This window comes from Pinus tabuliformis, chromosome 7 (assembly GCF_031772625.1).
Source record: "Pinus tabuliformis cultivar Carrire ecotype Pingquan chromosome 7, CPIR1, whole genome shotgun sequence".
NCBI classification, from domain to species: domain Eukaryota; kingdom Viridiplantae; phylum Streptophyta; class Pinopsida; order Pinales; family Pinaceae; genus Pinus; species Pinus tabuliformis.
Genome location: NC_142293.1, coordinates 533,038,412 through 533,058,010, shown reverse-complemented (window position 1 = coordinate 533,058,010; position 19,599 = coordinate 533,038,412).

Below are 19,599 nucleotides of genomic sequence, written 5' to 3'. Positions count from 1 at the left end.
ACAACAGTAGTTTACAGTACCCCACACTCCTCAACAAAACGGGGTTGCAGAGAGGAAGAACATAACCCTTGTGGAGTGTGCTCGTAATATGTTAAAAGGTAAGAATCTTTCTAATGGATTTTGGGATGAAGCGATTAATACTGCAATATATCTAAAGAATAGGAGTCCAACAAGAAGTTTAGATTTCAAAACTCCTTTTGAATATTTATTTGGTTATAAGCCCGCAGTTAACCATTTGAGAGTTTTTGGCAGTAAAGCCTTTGCTCATGTTCTAAAGGAAGATAGAAAGAAACTTGACTCAAAGGCCATCAAATGTATCTTTGTTGGGTAATTTAAGGCCTACAAACTATTTAATCCGATAAAGTTTTTGCGAGCAGAGATGTATTGTTTCATGAGCAAGTTAATGATGGAAGCCATGAGAGTGCTAATGAAGAATGGCACGTGCCCTTGTTGGTGGAAGAAGGAAGTGATGAATCAGGTGACAGCAATGAGCAGATGCAGCAATAGCAGCAGGAAGGGAAAGAAGATGATGTAGTTGTCAAGCCAAGTCCAGAAAATGATGATCAAACAAGGTTTGAAGCTACCCCACCACTCAGGAGATCATGTAGGAAATCTCAGTTTCCAGCAAGATATAGGGAAAATGCTTTTATAACTAGTATGATGAATGTTTTTTAACCCTCTAGTTATAAAGAAGCTAGTCAATATAATGAATGGAGGGCTGCTATGGAAGAGGAATATGAATCAATTCTCAAAAACAAAACTTGGGATTTAGTTAAACTACCTAAAGGAAAACAACCCATAGGATGAAAATGGTTGTATAAGCCTAAATTTAAAGCAGATGGGAGCATAGATAAGTATAAAGCTAGGCTGGTAGCAAAGGGGTATTCACAACAAGAAGGCGTAGATTATGATGAAACATTTTCCCCTGTAGCTAAACTTAACACACTCAAAATGCTAATTTCTTTAGCTATCAAACATCATTGGATGATTCACCAGCTAGATGTTAACTCTGCATTTTCAAATGGGGACTTAAAAGAAGAAAGCATTATATGGACTAAAACAAGCACCCAGGTCATGGTATGACAAAATTGATTCATTTTTCTTGCAACATGGTTATAAAAGGAGAAAAAATGACCCTAATCTCTATACCATGTTTGATAAAGAGAGAAGGATTGTTTTGATTTCTTTATATGTAGATGATCTAATCATTACAGGGAATGTTGATAATCTTATTAAAGAAATCAAGGAGTAAATGTCACAAGTATTTGAGATGAAAGACCTCGGAGAGTTACATTACTGTTTGGGTTTGGAAGTCTGGAGGGATTTTGGACAAACTTTTCTATCACAAAGTAAGTATGTTAGGAGCTTACTAGAAAAGTTCAAAATGGATCAGTGCAAAGCTGCAACAATACCTTTACAGCAGAATTTAAAACTTCAGAATGATGATGGATCTAAGGAGGTAGATGCGACTTTGTATAGACAGTTGGTTGGGAGTCTAATCTACTTGACTACAACTAGGCCTGATTTGGCTTATGCAGTCAGTGCATTGAGCCAATTTATGTCAAAGCCCCTTGAGAGCCATTGGGTTGCAGCAAAAGGTGTTTTAAGGTATCTCCAGGGAACCTTAGATTTTGGTATTGTTTATACTGGTTTGTCTGATGTTAGATTGAAACGTTTTTCAGACTCCGACTGGGCTGAATTTGTAGATGACAGAAAATCCATAACAGGCTATGCATTTAGTATTGGATCAGGGGTCATTACATGGAGCAACAAAAAACAGAACACAGTATACTTGTCTTCTACAGACGCTGAATATCAAGCTATGTGTGCAGCAACATGTGAAGTAGTTTGGTTGAGGAGACTTCTCCTTGATGCTGGAGAAGAAAAAAAGGTTGCAACAGTGATTAAATGTGACAACCAGAGCTCCATCAAACTTGCAAATAACCCAATATTTCATAAGAACACAAAGCATATCGATACACAGTTTCATTTTGTCAGGGAGAAAGTTCAGTCAAAAGAAATTCATATTGAGTATTGTAATAGTTGTGACAATGTTGCTGATATTTTTACCAAACCTCTTGGTAGAATCAAATTTGAGTTGTTTAGGGAAGTGTTAGGCATATCTGTGAATCCATTTCTCCATTAAGGGGGAGCGTTGAGATTAAGGTAGAAACAATTCAAACCGAACCCTAGATTAGGACTTTGTTACTATTTTCTAGGATTTTGTTCAATTCCCTGAATGTGTGTTTGTTATATATATTCCTCATGTAAGGAATGGAGGCAGAGCGTGTTCTGCAGAGGCAGTCTTATAGGTGGTGTTCCACACCTATAAGCTGCTCAGTTGATTTAATAAAGTTGTTTCGTATTTTTGACACTTTTGGGCCAAATGTGGCGATGAAATTTCAAATTTTGACTCCGTTATTGAATTGACAACCTAAAAATTCATATAAGCATTTTGAATTTTGATTTGGAGTAAAAAGAAAATTTGTGGAGAATTATATTATTGTCCTAATGACCTTTTTTTCAAAAACAATAGTGTCGTATAAAATGTCAATTTAGCATAACTTAGTCTAAAATGTGTGTGTGTGTGTGTGTGTATATATATGAGCATGATCTACATGCAAAGAACTAAGTTTTTCATAATAAAATTATATTTTATTATTATTTTTCGAAGTCGGTGAAGTAATATTTCAATTCCATTTTGTGGACATGTGTTCACTCAAGGTTTTTCTCAAATATTTCTATAAATTGAAAAACCAAGAGTACACTTATGAAGAGGACTCGTAAATGAAGATAGTGGTATTTTTTGAAAAACCTTATTGTGTATATTTTATGTTATTGATTTTTTTTCAGCCTCTTTAAAACTGTCCAAAAAAAAATCAAGAATTATGTTTAAAAGAAATTAGATGAAAAATATCATATGAAATATAAAATGTCAAACTCATATGCCATTGCATAGAGGATTCTTCCATGAATCTAGCATGATCAACCTCACCACCTAAAGAAAAGAAGGGTACAAAATGGTGTTGTAGAAAAATTTGCAAAAGGGGTGCTAAAATTGTGGTTTTTTGGACTTTAGAAGCTCGATAGAGCGCTTAAATTTAAAATTCAAATAGCTTGATTGAGGGTTTCCTAAACCCTAGATTGAGTCATCTACGTGGTTAATCGGGGCTCGATCAAGTTATGGATCTCAATCAAGCTATTAAGTTCGATAGAGACTCTGTGAAAAAATTCAAATCCTTATGTCAATCCCATAATCCCATAATTTAGATTTTAGAATCAATAAAGATCTAAAATTTAATCCATTAATAAATTAACCAAGTTGATATGATATTATTGACTAAAAATGAGAATCAAATCTAGGTTATGAACAACATTAGAAATTTTTTGTGGCATTCTACAACCTAGTATGAGGGAAATGTGTAAAGATGTATGTCATTGCTAAAAATATACCTTATCATATACCTTGAATTTGAATGGATCATAAATTTACTTTCCACAAAAGTTTTTACCACATTAAAATTCCAAATTTTGTTATAACTTTTGTTATCGTGTCATTTAGAAACCTTATCAATATTACAAATTATTATTATTATTAATATTAAATCTGATATTAATATTAAAAATTTAATGTCCACAAGGTTTTGGATAGACAATAATTGGGTGTTTTGTTAAGACACTCCTTTCCTTGATGTGAAGTGGCTAAATTAGTGTTATATATTAGACATGATAAAAATATAATCTTAAAAAAATTAAAAAAAATTGTTAAAAAATTTAATATTAATATATTTTAATATTAATATTATTAAAATTATTAAATTTTTATTACTATAATATTAACTTCAATATAATATAAAATTTATTATATTATAAAGTCATAATGCTCCATTTATTGAGCTATTTTTAGTACTTAAAAATGTTTAAAATAATGTTCCATGTGTTGTTAGATAGAGCGCTTAAAATGTTTCATGGAATTTAAAGTGTTTTTTCTTGCTAAAAAGTGGATCTCAGCTTTAAAATTTTACATTTTAATTAATAACTAATAAATAAAATATAATATTGATTTTTTTATAATAATTATAACATATCACTTTATTTGATTATAATAAAATATTTAAATTTAATCAAACATAAAGAATAATATTGATTTTCTTACAATAATTATAACATATCATTTTATTTCATTATAATAAAATATTTAAATTTAATAAAAAATAAAAATAATTTTACAAATAAATAATAACAAGGTATACATAAAAATAAAAATAAAAAAATTATTGAATATTTCATTTAAATTTAATTTTTAAATTTAAAGGTGGGAATGTGAAAAGAAAGAGATAATTTTTAAATTTAAATTTGGGGAATGTTAAAAGAAAAAAAATTAACATTCTAGCTTGGAAAAATTATTTCATATAATTATTAACTTAATAAAACAAAAAAGTAAATGTTGATTATTAATTTTTTTTTAATTTAATTAAATATAAATATATTTTTATGATATATATATTTTTTTATTATTATCATTATTAAATAATTGTATTTTATTATCACATTTTAATATGAGATAGATTTCAAATTTAATACAAATAAAAATAAATTAATAGTTTATTTTATTTTAAAATAATAAATAATATGTCTACGGGGTTTTGGATTGACGGTGAATGGGTTTACTATTAAAGCACTCCTTGCCATAGGTCACTGGTTCAAATCCCCGGTGAATGCTTACCTACCAAAAAAAATAATAAATAATATATTTTTTATAAAAATTCAATTTTGAAAAAATATATTTTTTATTGTAAATAAATAAATATATCAAAAATGATTTTAATTAACAGGAGGAAAATTTTTTTTTTGGAGGCGGCGATGGAGGCGATTCAAGGGCTTAGGGTTTCAGCAGTTTGCGCAGCCGCAGGCCCCAAAGACTTGTTCGGCTGTGGATCGACCAGAAGACTGACCGCTGGATACCCAGCAAACGTTGTTTCCCTCCGGCACAGGGCTGGATTCGCTGACGGCAAGAAACCTCATGACTCGAACCACAGGAAACAGAGGCCGGAGCGTCCCTTCGCTTTCTGGACGCAGATCTGTCTTGATACGCTCTCCTTCACAAACGCTCTGCTCAAGACTGGCAGATCCGCCTCCGATTACCGACAACAGAGGCGTATGACAGATCCCAGACCCCATTTTGATCTGCCGTGGATCCGATCTGCTGATCTAGGGCCGTTTTTACAAGGCATGGTCGAAGACAAGGTATGGGGTGAGAGTATGGACCTGTACCCTTGGTATCTTGAGTTTTCTCTGCTTTCTTCAGTACAGACCGGGGCTTTTACCATCTCGAAGCATCGCTCCAACAGAGGGCTTGTAGGCTACGACCTGCAAACGAGAAATAGCCTCATCAGGAACCCCGATCTGGGAAACGGCTCACCAGATTGGGTCGAATACTGCAGAATAGGAGCGGATCTATCAGATCCGGCCAGATCCAGACAGAAGCAAAACAGAAATTTGCCAGATCCAGAACACAAAGCAGACACAGCGGATCTGAAGCAAATTTTTATCAGATCAACAGAAGGCAGACACGTTTGTATGCAGATCTGGGACCGGATGAGTGTCTTGGAGCTAAAAAAAGAGATCCAGGACAAAATAGGGATTCCAGTTGCATTACAAATCCTAATATTTTCTGGGCACTGCTTGCAGGATCAACATACACTCCAGCATTACAGGGTGGCAAAGGACTCAACTATTACCCTCAATCATCGACTGCGAGGCGGATCTAAGGGAGCTACCTCAAAACCTACAGGTACCTACCGCGATGCAACCAAAGGGAAAGAACCTCCAAAGGGGAAAGAAGCTACAACTGATAATGCACCCCCAGGGTAGTACATTGTGGATCAAGCGCCAGAAAATCCATCCATCTCGCTGGATTTACCAGAGGTACAATACATATTCTCAGATCTACAGAAAAATGCTGTTATTTGTAGATTTAACGGCTTCTGGCCTAGAACCGATGCTTTGTACCAATGGATCTACACGGTCTGGACAAAAAACTGTCAAATAAAACTATGCTCTAAGGGTTTTTTCATAGTAACCTTTCTCGCAGAAGAAGAAAAGGAAAAAATCCTCAATGAAGGGCCATGGTTCTGGGGCAATGCGGGACTGTTTATTACCCCATGGTTCCCGGAGTTTGATGCCAATACTATGGTGGTATCAAGGATGCCAGTATGGGTAAGGTTGCATAATCTTCCGATACATTTTTGGCACTACAAGGCCTTATTAGCTATAGGGAATGCCCTTGGAAGAATGTTAAAGATTGATTCAGAGAGACACATAAAAGGAATCTTTACTTTCGCCAGGATATGTGTCGAGGTAGATCTTAGCCAAGGACTACCTAAAAGCATTATTTTAAATTTCAACAATTCACAGTGGAAACAAACTCTGGACTATGAGAATACAGCATTCAGATGCAGGGGATGTCAACAAACAGGTCATCTGTTCAATGCATGCAAAAGTCAAAACAAGAGCAAGCCTCAACAAAGGAAGCCAAAAGGATGGCAGAACATAGATGACGTCGTAAAGAAGAGAGCAGCGGAAATGAAAGCCTCATCGAGAAAAGAAGACGAAGAAACAGAAGCAGAAGAGGATGATATCACTATAGAGGAAGATGAAACAGGGAACCAGAAGGAAAACACAACAGACAACAAGGCTTCACAGGTTCAAATGACAAGCGTGGACCAAAGCATGGGAGGCACCAAACGGTATCATCACTCAGACACTTCAGACTCAGACAAAGAAACAGGCCCTCAGAATGCTGAAACACAGTTAGTCATTGCCTCGATCGAGCCCACTCAAGGAGAGTGGCGTAAGGTCGAAAAGAAGAAGGGGAGAAAAACTTGAAAAACGGATTGTTTTATTCCTTTTTAGTCTCTCTTCTCTTCTCTGTTCTTATTCTTTGTGCACGATTGTGTGGGGTGCGAAAGCACTCGAGCCCAGGTGGCAACTTACGGAATGCTTCATTGCATCTGCTAGTGTAACTTTTCATTAAATTTTTTAATAAAAGGTTACCGTTTTTTTCCTTGGAAAAAAAAAATAAATATATCAAAAATTTAAATAAATTTTCTATAATTACTCTATTTTTTTAACTTTAATATATAGTTTTATTAAATATAATAATTAAAATTAATAAAAACAAAAAATAAATAATAAATAATATATTTTTTTTATAAAAATTCAATTTTGAAAAAATATATTTTTTTACTATAAATAAATAAATACATAAAAAATTTAAATAAATTTTCTATAATTACTCTATTTTAAAAATTTTAACATATAGTTTTATTAAATATAATAATTATAATTAAAAAAAATAATGAAATAATAAATAAATAATTTTTTTTTTATATTTCTTCTCACCTCCACCTTTAAAAAGTTTTCTCCACTCTAATATCTATCTGCACCATTTCTATCTTCGTGCAGCGCTTCCCTCTTATAAAATTTGTGTAATATCTCCCTTTATCTCGCACCTTAGCATGAAAAAAAATAAATAAAACTAAAACCCAAAAAGACTTCTTAAAACAATCTCCACGGTAATTGTGTGCATTGTTGAGGGTCGCCTCAATCTTCAACATGGGCGCTTCAGAAAGTATCGAGATCGCTGATCTGCAGGTCTTCAAGGAGTCACTTCATTGGGTTAGGCCGGAATTCTATTTTATGTATTAATTATAATGTTATCTACATTTGTAAATTTGACCCAGTATTTTTTTGGTTTTGAATGTTCTCATCGTTTTAACAAGGTTTTGACTCTAATCACTGTACAATAATTTACAATAATTTATGGCTTTTATAGTGAAGAAATAGAAAACATTAATTCTAGGAATCTAAGATGATAGATATAAGAATATTTTTGGAGAAAATTTAAAACAAAACGGTAAACAACAAATTTGATATTAATCCAATAAAAGTTGTAACATCGTTGAAAGAGCAAGACAAATCGTGAACGATAAAAGACAACATCAAACAAGTATTTGTACAAAAGTTTTACATGGCATTTATTTCCAAATTAAAACTCGAAATGAAAACGCTAACCTAAGAAATGCAGATATGGATAATGTTAGGATATTCCGACACATAGGAAATAGTTAAGTATAACTTGGTCTAGTATAGAGTTAGGTAAAGTGTGTTTCTTTACTATGTACATTTTGTAATTTACAATCCGATGGTCACGATATGTAGTGATCCGACGGTTCATTCTCTCCTCGGTATTATCGACACTTGATCCGTGGCTTAACACCCAATTGGTCCATGATCTCTATTTAAAGAGCATGGAGGGTCATTTGTAGGTTAACCCGTCCATGAGAGAAGCTTATGTAAATTTTCATTCTTTTATTAATAAATTGCCTGAAGTGGCCGCGTTGGCTCAAGCCGTGGACTGTTTCCCTCTTTGAGGGTTTTAACCACGTCAAAAGTACTGGTGTATTGATCTGTGATCTGTTTGTGAGCGGTGTCCTTTGGTGTTCTGTCTGAGGAACTTACCTTGTAAATTCCTACATGGTATCAGAGCTATTTGAGGGCTGCGTTCGTTGGTGATTCAAATCTGAAGCCGGTAGAATTGCATCCGACTACCGTTTCCTAGATCTATCGTTTCTGACTGCTTTCAGGCCGAGAGGATTGCTCAGTTGTGTTGGGAGCATCTGTTCCAGTGAGGAACCCCTTTCGTTTCACGCGAAAAAGTTTCCGGTAGCCCTAGCTGCGTCATTTTTAAGATCTGGAGGTATAGAGTGTTTATTTGCAATTTACAGTTATTTTCTCTCTGTTTATTTCGGTTTCGGTTTATTTAGCCTTTTTATTACCGGATCTATACCTTTCATTTCTGCGTATGCTTTTTGCCCCGCGACTCTGTGCGATTTGGACAAATCAGAAACAGAAAGGAAGGGTTTTTCACATGCGTATGCTCTTTTCCGCTGTGCCTTAGTGTGATCTCGGAAAATCAGAAACATTGAGGAAAATATTTAGTTTCCGGCTAAAGCTAACTTCGAGCCGCAAGGTTCATTTTTTTTGTATGTCTGTGTTGGGTTTTGTGTTTTTTGTTTTGTAGGGAAAAAGAGCTTTCTCAAAGCAAGCACGCAACCCAAAGCTTCAACCCCCCTCTCTCTCTCTCTCTCTCAAACTTTTTGTATAGCTCACTTGGTCCAAAGCTAATTTATGAGAGTAGAGGTCTTGAGTTCAAGTCTCCTTTTTGTGGGGGCGGATTTTTCATTTCCACACATTCCCGCACTTCGTCGGCATCTTCATCAAATTTTCTTCAAAAAGCCATAACTTCTTCATCCGGAAGCCGTTTTCAGAACCGTTTTTTTTTAAACAGCCTAATTTTTCGAGATCTTTCCATTGGAACACTTAGTTTCAGCATCTATAGCTTCAGTTTTTGTTAAAATGGAAAGTCCATGCCAAGTTGCTCTTGACAGCACCAACTACTTGCAATGGTGGTCCTACATTGTGGATTTACTTAGAAGTAAAGGTCTCTACAAAATATCCACAGGCTAAGAAACCAAACCGAAAGATGAAGATAAGTTAGCTAAATGGGAAAATAGGCAAGATCAAGCATGTGGGTTGATAGGGATGTCTATTTCTCCAGATCTTAGATTTCATATTGCAGAACTTGATAGTCCTGATGAAGCATTGAAACAGATTACTAAAGTCTTTGGAATAAAAAATGAACTTAGAGCCCATCAACTTGAAAATGAGTTGCTTACATTGGACCCCAATAATTTTTCTTGCATTGAAGATTTTTTGTCCAAGTTCAAGACCCTTAGACTTCTCTTGGAAGGTGTTAAGGTTAAGAAAGAAGATAGTAACCTTATCTATTCCATTCTTACTAAGTTGGGACCAGCCTACTTTGTGTTTATTTCCACCTTCCATTCTACAAGAGAAGCCTTCATTTCTCAAGGACAAGACTACAAGTCCCCTTCCTTTGATTCCTTTTGTAATTCTTTAATAAGAGAACAAGAAAAACTCTTACACCTTGGTCTTCTTAATCTTGGAAACTCTTCTAAGAAAGCGTTAGCCGCCCAGCAGCAACCAAATCCAAAGAATCCTAAGAAGTTGTATCCTAAAAGGAATGGTCCTAAACCAAACAAGGGTCCTAAGTAATTTCAGCCTCAAAATGAAAAATCATTTCAACAAAACGATAAGATGAATAAAAATAAAGGGAAGAAGACTGATAGACATTGCAACTTTTGTAATCGAGATGGCCACTTAGAATCCAAATGCTTTAAGAAGATGGAAGCCTTGGAAGCATAAATGAAGAAGCATAACATCCATTTGGAGCACTCTTCAACTTCAACTTCATCTTCAGGAATGGCACTTTCTGCATGTGGTTTTCAAGCATCTCGGTCTGGCTATGCACTAAATATATCTTCTTCTTCTCATTCTCATGAGTGGCTCATTGATTCTAGAGCTTCTTATCACATGGCCAAAAACAAAGCCATGTTTTCTTCTTTAAATGATTGTAACACCAAAAATATATATGTTGGTGATGATAGATCTCTTAGTGTTGTAGGGACTGGAACTGTTCATATAGACAATGGTCAGTTTAATGATGTATTATGTGTTCCAACCTTATCCTGCAACCTTCTATCTGTATATCAGATAACTCATTTAGGTGAAGGTAAAATCGTTGAATTTTCACCTCACGATGTTGTAATTAAGGCCCTAAGAGATCTTAGACAGATTTTAGCTACTGGCATTGCTGATGATTCTACAAGGTTGTATAAGTTTCACAACTTTGGGTCATCAAATCTTCCCTCAATATTTGTTGCTCATAACGATGAAGTGAGCAAACTTTGGCATGAGCGATTTGGTCACTTAAACTATCGCTCCCTTTAGAATCTATGTAAAGAAAATATGGTGACAAGTCTTGCAATGGTATCTTGCAGAGATGGTGTCTGCTCCGGATGTGTACTCGGAAAACATCATCGGGACAGTTTTGAAAAACGTGCCTCTTGGCATGCCTCAGCCCCTTTACAGCTTGTGCATAGTGATTTATGTGGTCCACTTCCAGTTGTTTCATTCTCTGGCTACAAGTATTTCTTAACTTTCATTGATAATTTCTCTAGATGCACTTGGGTATACTTCTTAAAACTCAAGAGTGAAGTATTTAACATGTTCTTGGCCTTTAAGGCCTTTGTTGAAAAACAATCTAGACATCAAATCCTTAAGCTAAGATCTGATAATGGCGGAGAATATGTTAACAACAAATTCATCAACTTTTGCACTGAGAATGGAATTCAAATATAGCATACTGTTCCATATACTCCACAACAAAATGGTGTAGCTGAAAGGAAGAATCGCACCTTAAAGGAAATGGCTAATTGTATGCTTCAATCTAAAGGACTTAGTCTTAATTATTGGGCAGAAGCAATTAACTGTGCAAATTACATAATAAATCGCACTCCTACTAAGGTTTTAAAGAATATCACTCCAGAAGAAGCATGGAGCTCAATTAAACCAGATGTAAGTCACTTGCATGTTTTTGGAAGTGAAGCATGGGCCCATATTCCAGATGAGAAACATAAAGCTTTAGAACCTAAGAGTGAAAAATGTATTTTTGCTGGATATTCTGAAGATGTCAAAGGATATAGACTTATTCCACTTAAGTCCAAAAATGTTATCATTAGAAGAGATGTAAAGTTTGCTGAAAATATATCGACCTACGAGCCTAGTTCGGCGGATGTGCCACCTCTCCCTATCTCTTCTACTTTTGAAAATATTTCTTCTTCAGATGATGAAAGCGAGGATGAAAATCCTCCCCCACCTTCTCAGGATCCTCCTTCAGCTCCTCAGCTTCCAAAATGGGTTCGTGCTACTCGGGATGCAGCAGGTGATCTTGCCGATGATCCTACAGATCAGCGACGTACACATTCTCAGTTTGATAGAGCCTCTTCTTTACTGGCTCAAGCTTCAGTGAATTATGATCCTGACACCTTTGCAGAAGCTTCAGGCCATCCATATTGGGAAGCAGCTATGAATGAAGAATATCATTCATTATTGGCAAATGATACATGGGATTTTGTTCCTCTACCAAAAGGACGAAAACTTGTTAGATGCAAATGGGTTTACAGAACCAAGTATGGACCAGATGGGAAAGTTGATAAACATAAAGCTCGTCTTGTTGCTAAGGGTTTTTCACAAGTTGAAGGCATTGACTACACTGAAACCTTCTCCCCTATTGCCAAAATGAACTCTATCCGCCTTGTTCTTTCCCTTGCTGCCTCTTTCAAATGGGAAGTCCATCAGATGGATGTTAAATCTGCCTTCTTGCATGGGGACTTGCATGAAGAAATCTATATGGAAAAACCTATTGGCTTTATACAAACAGACTCCAGCCTTGAATGTCGGCTTAAGAAATCCCTTTATGGTCTCAAGCAAGCTCCTCGAGCTTGGTATGCCAAAATGGATAACTTTCTTGTAGAAAATGGCTTTTCTAGGTGTCATTCTGACAATACTGTCTACACCAAGAAAGTGGGCAAATCTCTTATCATTCTTGTTCTTTATGTTGATGATCTTATCCTGACTAGTAGTGATCCCAACCTTATAAACCATGTGAAGTCTAGCCTTAAAAGGAAGTTTGAAATGACAGACTTATGACACTTACATTATTTTCTTGGTCTTCAAGTCTTGCAATCCAAGGAAGGTATTTCCCCTTCCCAGTCCAAGTATGCCTGTGATATTCTATGCCATTTTCACATGGAAGACTGTAAGCCAGCCCCCTCTCCCTTTCAGTCTGGAGTCAAACTTTCAGTCACTTGTACTTCTCCTGAAGTTGATGCTACCTTATACCGTCAACTTGTAGGAAAACTTTTGTATCTAACCCATACTCGTCCTGACCTTTCCTTTGCTATTTGCCTTGTTGCTCGGTTTATGCAAAACCCACGTGAAAGTCATTGGAAAGCAGCTAAAAGAATACTTCATTATGTTCGAGGTACAGTTTAGTTTGGGATTCATTACAGTGCTGAAGAAGCTCCTCTATTGGTTGGTTTCACTGATTCCGATTGGGCTGGTGACCCTGATGATCGGAAGTCTACTGCAGGTTATGTGTTCACTCTTGGTTCAGGACCTATTACATGGGCTTGCAAGAAACAAGGTGCCATTTCTCTTTCTTCAGCAGAAGTAGAGTATCGTGGTGTCGTAGAAGCTAGTAAGGAAGCCTTGTGGCTTCGTCAGATCCTGCCAGAGTTTAGCTTTCAGCAGCAACATCTGACTACACTTTGGTGTGATAATCAGAGTGCCATTCAACTATGCAAAGATCCAGTCCAACATCAGCGCAGCAAACACATTGAACTACACATGCACTTCATCAGAAAGCTCATCCACGACCATGTTCTTGAAGTGCAATATTGTTCAACAGATGATCAAGTTGCAGACATCTTTACAAAGGCTCTCACATAGGCGAAGTTCACTAAACTTTGATTTATGGTTGGAGTTTAGGATGTTGTCACTAAGGGGGGATAGGCTCTAGTGCCTCCTTCCTTCTCCTATTGTGTCATATTTGTAAATCCTTCAATCCTATCCCAAGTTGTTCTTAAGGGGGGATGTTAGGATATTCCGACACATAGGAAATAGTTAAGTATAACTTGGTCTAGTATAGAGTTAGGTAAAGTGTGTTTCTTTACTATCTACATTTTGTAACTTACAATCTGACGGTCACAATATGTAGTGATCTGACGGTTCATTCTCTCCTCGGTATTACCGACACTTGATCCGTGGTTTAACACCCGATTGGTCCATGATCTATATTTAAAGAGCATGGAGGGTCATTTGTAGGTTAACCCGTCCATGAGAGAAGCTTATGTAAATTTTCATTCTTTTATTAATAAATTTCCTGAAGTGGTCGCGTTGGCTCAGGCCGTGGACTATTTCCCTCTTTGAGGGTTTTAACCACGTCAAAAGTACTGGTGTATTGATTTGTGATTTGTTTGTGAGCGGTGTCCTTTGGTGTTCTGTCTGAGGAACTTACCCTGTAAATTCCTACAGATAATAATCATGTCACTTATTATTTTTGAATAGTGCTCAATATTGCAGGAGTGATAAGTTTTCTTTCGTATTTTCGGAACAATTTTAATAGAAAACATGGGTCCCTATTTTTATTGATGAACATCTTCCTATGCTATATGAAATGAAAACACAAGTAAAATACTTGTTACATGTGCATGAGAGGGAGTTTGGGAGGAGAATAAGAAGGAATTGGTTGGAAAGCGTTAAGTATCGTTATCATTATCCTGTTGATTTGAATTGGTGTTGTTGTGTTTTGGAAGAGGTTATTCCATAGATGACTTTTGATTGAGTGTTTCAAGTTCAATTTTGTAGTGGAATTATTTCATGTAAAGAAAAAAAAAAATAAAAAAATATTAAGACTCAATGTTCTTTCTGTGGCTGCAATATTGGTGAAATCGATTTTTTTTCTCGTTGTTGTTTTTATGTAGAAGACTGTATATCTCTAGTCTTAAAATGCCCTATCATGTTGTTGTTCTTTAAATCTAATGTGTGCAATTTAGATGTGTTTTTTCAATTTATGTTCCTTTGCTCCAATGGCCGTGTTACTATTTTATTTTTTTCTCTTGCATTTGTAAATGTTTTGGTCTTTTGTATGGGTGCCTTCACTTTTTTCATGTCTTTCATAAATGAAAATCATATTAACCTCTATAAAATTATTGTTGAGCCTTCATGTTCTTGTTGTTTATATCAATATTCTTGAGATTTATACTATTAATATATCCATGTATTGATATAATGTATTTGTGATTTAAAATTTATTTATTGTTTATAATTTAGTGATATAAATGTGTTATTATTAATGTGTTGATGATTTATCATGTTTTAATGCTTTATAGTGCATTATTATTAATGTATTCATATTAACGTTTTGTATTGATGTCTTAATGGCTTACAATGTGGTTCTTATATTGATTGTGGTTTAGGTTTATTATTATTGTTTTGTATTATAACATTATTTATGTTTATAATATTGATGCCATAGATTTAAGGCTTAGGGTTTTAAAATATTTAATATGACATATATTTTTTCATTTTCAAAACCAATCATCATGAGCGTTGTTGAACGTTGCGTTATAAGGAAGATTGTCTTCAGATGAAAACCATAATCAACCATGGCGAATCATGGTCAACCATTGTCCAACATCGCATTGTAACAAAGATTGTCTCAATATGAAAATCAACAATAATTAAGGGTGGTCATTGATAATTATTTTGCGCTTTATAATATTTATTGTGGGGTTTAAACAACTTGGGTTTATAATATTAAAAATGCATTGGGTTTATTCATCCCTTGTATTTATAATCTTAATAATCCCTTTGATTTATAATAATAATAATCTCTTTGGTTTATTAAACCCCAATATTAAGAGTTTAATCCATTAGGTTTATAATTTTTATGTTTTTAGTTTATTTATTCTTTGAGTTTATAATACTAATAATCTCTAAGGTTTATTGATCACTTGGGTTTATAATATTAATAATCATGCGATTTTATCAATCCTTTGTTTTTAGAATATTAATTCTTAGGATTTATTAATCTCTTGTGTTTGTAATATCGATCCCTTATGCTTCTTGATCCCTTAGGTGTTTAATATTTATCCCTTGGGTTCACTAATTCCTTCGAATTATAATATTTAAAAGTTGGGTTTATCAGTTCCTTGGGTTTATAAGATTAATAATCCCTTTAGTTTATTAATCCCCCGAGTTTAAAATAGTATTTTTTAGGGTTTATTAATATCTTCAGTTTTTATATTAGTTTGTTGGGTTTATTGATTCCCCAGGTTTATTACTCGCTTGGATTTATTAATCCTTTGTGTCTATAATATTTTTTCGTTGAGTTTACTATTTCCTTGGGTTTATAATATTAAATGCTTAGGTTTATTTGTTCTTTAAGTTTATAATATTAATAATTCCTTGGATTTATCATTTAATCTCTTCGGTTTATTAATCCCCAATATTAAGGTTTAAATAATAGTCCTAATGTTCAATATTAATCCCCTAGGTTTGCATGGTTTACCCTTTAGTTTATTAACCTGTTGGGTTTATAATATTTAATCCCTAGGGTTTATTGATCCCTTGGGTTTATAATATTCATAGTCATGTGGGTTTGTCAATAATTTGGGTTTAAAATATTAATTCCTAGCCTTTATTAATACCTTATGTTTTTAAAATTGGTCCCTTGCAATTTTTTATCACTTCAGCTTCTAATATTTTTCCTTTTGGTTTATAATATCAATCCTTGGGTTTTTTAGTTCTTCAAGTTTATAATATTAATAATTCCTTTCATTTACCATTTAATCCCTTGGTTTTATTAATCCCCTGGGCTTAAAATATTAATTCCTAAGGTTTATTAATCGTTTGGGTTTCTAATATTAGTTCGTTTGGTTTATTGATTCCTTGGGTATATTGATCCTTGCATTTATTAATAATTTGTTTTTATAATATTAATGCCTTGGGTTTGTAATATTAATAATGCCTTGGGTTTATTGATCTCTTGTATTTATAATATTAATAATCCATTGGTTTTATAAAACCCCAATATTAAGGGTTAAATATCGGTCCAACTATTTATGATTATGTCAATATCACAATAGATTAATCTAAATGGAAATCAACCATGGTCAACCATGTTTGTTTTAGGGTTTATAATAGTCATGTTAGAGTTTATATGCATTGGGTTTATAATTTTTATCCCTTAGGTTTATTATTCCCCTGGATTTATAATATCAACCCCTTCGGTTTATTGATCTAAGGGTTCATGTTCCTAGGGTTTAATATTATTCAACAATAAGCAACCATCTTCGACCATGGTCAACCATGGTCCAACGTCGCATTGTGACAAGGATTATCTCAATAGGAAAATCAATTGTGCTCAAGCATGTTTTTTTTAGTATTTTTAATATTTATCTAAGGGCTTTTGTGCTTTGAGTTTATAATAATACTCCCTTAGGTTTAATATTGTTCCCTTCAGTTCAAAATCCCTTAGGGTTTTAGTATTAATCCCTTAGGTTTATAATATCAATCATGGCCAACCAATGTCAATCATAGCCAACCATGATCAACCATGGTTGAGTGTCACATTGTGACAAGGATTGTCTCACCATGAAAATAAACCATGTTTCTTATAGTGTTTGTAATATTTATATTAGGGTTTACCAATGTTGGGTTTATAATATTAGTCCCTTGGGTTTAATATTATTCCCTTCGGTTCATAATCCCTTGGGTTTATGTTTCCCTTGGGTTCATAATATCAATCCCTTGGGTTTATTATTAACTTGGGTTTATAATATCAATCATGGTCAATCAGGGTCGGATCTCACATTATGACAAAAATTGTCTCCATATAAAAATCATGGTCAACTTTGGTCAGCCATGGTTGATGATGGTCAAACATATTTTATAGAATCAAACATGGTCAACCATGGTCAAACATGTTTGAATGTTGCGTTGTGACAAAAATTGTCTCGATATGAAAATCAACCATGATCGACCATGGTCCAATGTTTCATTGTGACAAATATTGTCTCGATATAAAAATTAACCTTGGTCAACCATGGTCCAACATGGCATTGTGATAAGGATTGTCTCAATATGAAAATAAACCATGATCAACCATGATCCAACATCGCATTGTGACAAAGACTATCTTGATATGAAAATTAACCATGGTCAACCATGGTTCAACATGGAATTGTGATAAGGATTGTCTCAATATGAAAATAAACCATCGTCAATCATGTTTATTTTAGTGTTTATAATATTTATCTTATGCTTTATATACATTGGGTTTATAATATTAACCCCTTGGGTTTAATCTTATTCCCTTAGGCTCATAATCCCTTGGGATTTTAGTATTAATCCCTTGGGTTCGTTATTCCCCTAGGTTTATAATACCAATCCATTGGGTTTATAAATATTAATCATGGTAAACCATGGTCAATCATAGCCAACCATGTTCAACCATGGTCAAACCATATGGATATGGAACCATGGTCCAACGTTGCATTGTGACAAGGATTGTCTCTATATGGAAATGAACCCTTGGGGTTTTAGTATTAATCCCTTGGGTTTATTGTTCATTTGAGTTTATAATATCAATCACTTGGGTTTATTATTCCTTGCTCAACCATGGTTTATTATGATGTCAACCATGGTCAACCATGGTCCAACATCGAATTATGATAAGGATTGTCTCAATATGAAAATCAGAGATAGTCAATCATGTTTATTTTAGTGTTTATAATATGTATATTAGCGTTTATATACGTTGGGTTTATAATATTAGTCCCTTGGGTTTAATATTATTCCCTTGGGTTCATAATCCATCGGGGTTTTAGTATTAATCCCTTGAGTTCATAATATAAAACCATTGGGTTTATAATATTAATCATTGTCAATCATGGTCAATCATAATCAACCATGTTCAACCATGCTCAAACAAGGCCAGATATGGAAATCAACCATGGTCAACCATGTTTATTTTAGGGTTTATAATATTGATGTTAGGGTTTATATACCTTAGGTTTATAATTTTTATCCCTTAGGTTTATTATGCCCTTGGGTTTATAATATAAATCCTTTGGGTTTATTGATCTAAGGGTTCATATTCCTAGGGTTTAATATTATTCAATAATGGTTAACCATAATCAACCATGGTCCAATGTCGCATTCTGACAAGGATCATCTTAATATGGAAATCAACTGTACTCAACCATGTTTATTTTAGTATTTTTAATATTTATCTTAGGGTTTTTATACCTTGGATTTATAATATTAGTCCCTTCGGTTTAATATTATTCCCTTGGGTTCACACTCCCTTGGGGTTTTAGTATTAATCCCTTGGGTTTACTATTCATTTGGTTTTATAATATCAATCTCTTGGGTTTATTATTCCCTTAGGTTTATAATACCAATCATAGTCAAACATTGTCAACCATGGTCAATAATGGGGTTTTACTATTAATCCCTTGGGTTTATTATTAACTTTGTTTTATAATATCAATCATGGTCAACAATGGTCAACAATAACCAACCATGTTCAACCATGGTGGGATGTCGCATTGTGACAAAAATTGTCTCCAAATAAAAATCATGGACAATCATGGCCAACCATGGTCAGGCGTGGTTGATCATGGTCAACCATGTTTTATAGAATCAAACATGGTCAACCATGGTCAATCGTGGACAACCATGGTTAATCTTGGGTTTTTAGTATTACTCACAATGGTTTGTTATTCCCTTGGGTCAAACATGGTGAATCATAGTCAACCATGCTCAAATGTCACTTTGTGACAAAGATTGTCTCAATATGAAATTCAACCACGGTCAACCATGATCCAAGATCACATTGTGACAAAGAATTAATTATTATTATTTTTATTTTATTAATTAATAATCATTTTTTTTTTTTTGACAGAAACGGTTATATTGTGATTATATTCCTCCTGGCTTGAATGCCAAATTTCTGAGTACAATAAGGATGCCTGGATCCTGAGAAGTTTCACTTATGAAAGTGTGGCTGTTGATGTTACTTGAGATTTTCCCCTTAGCATCAAGATC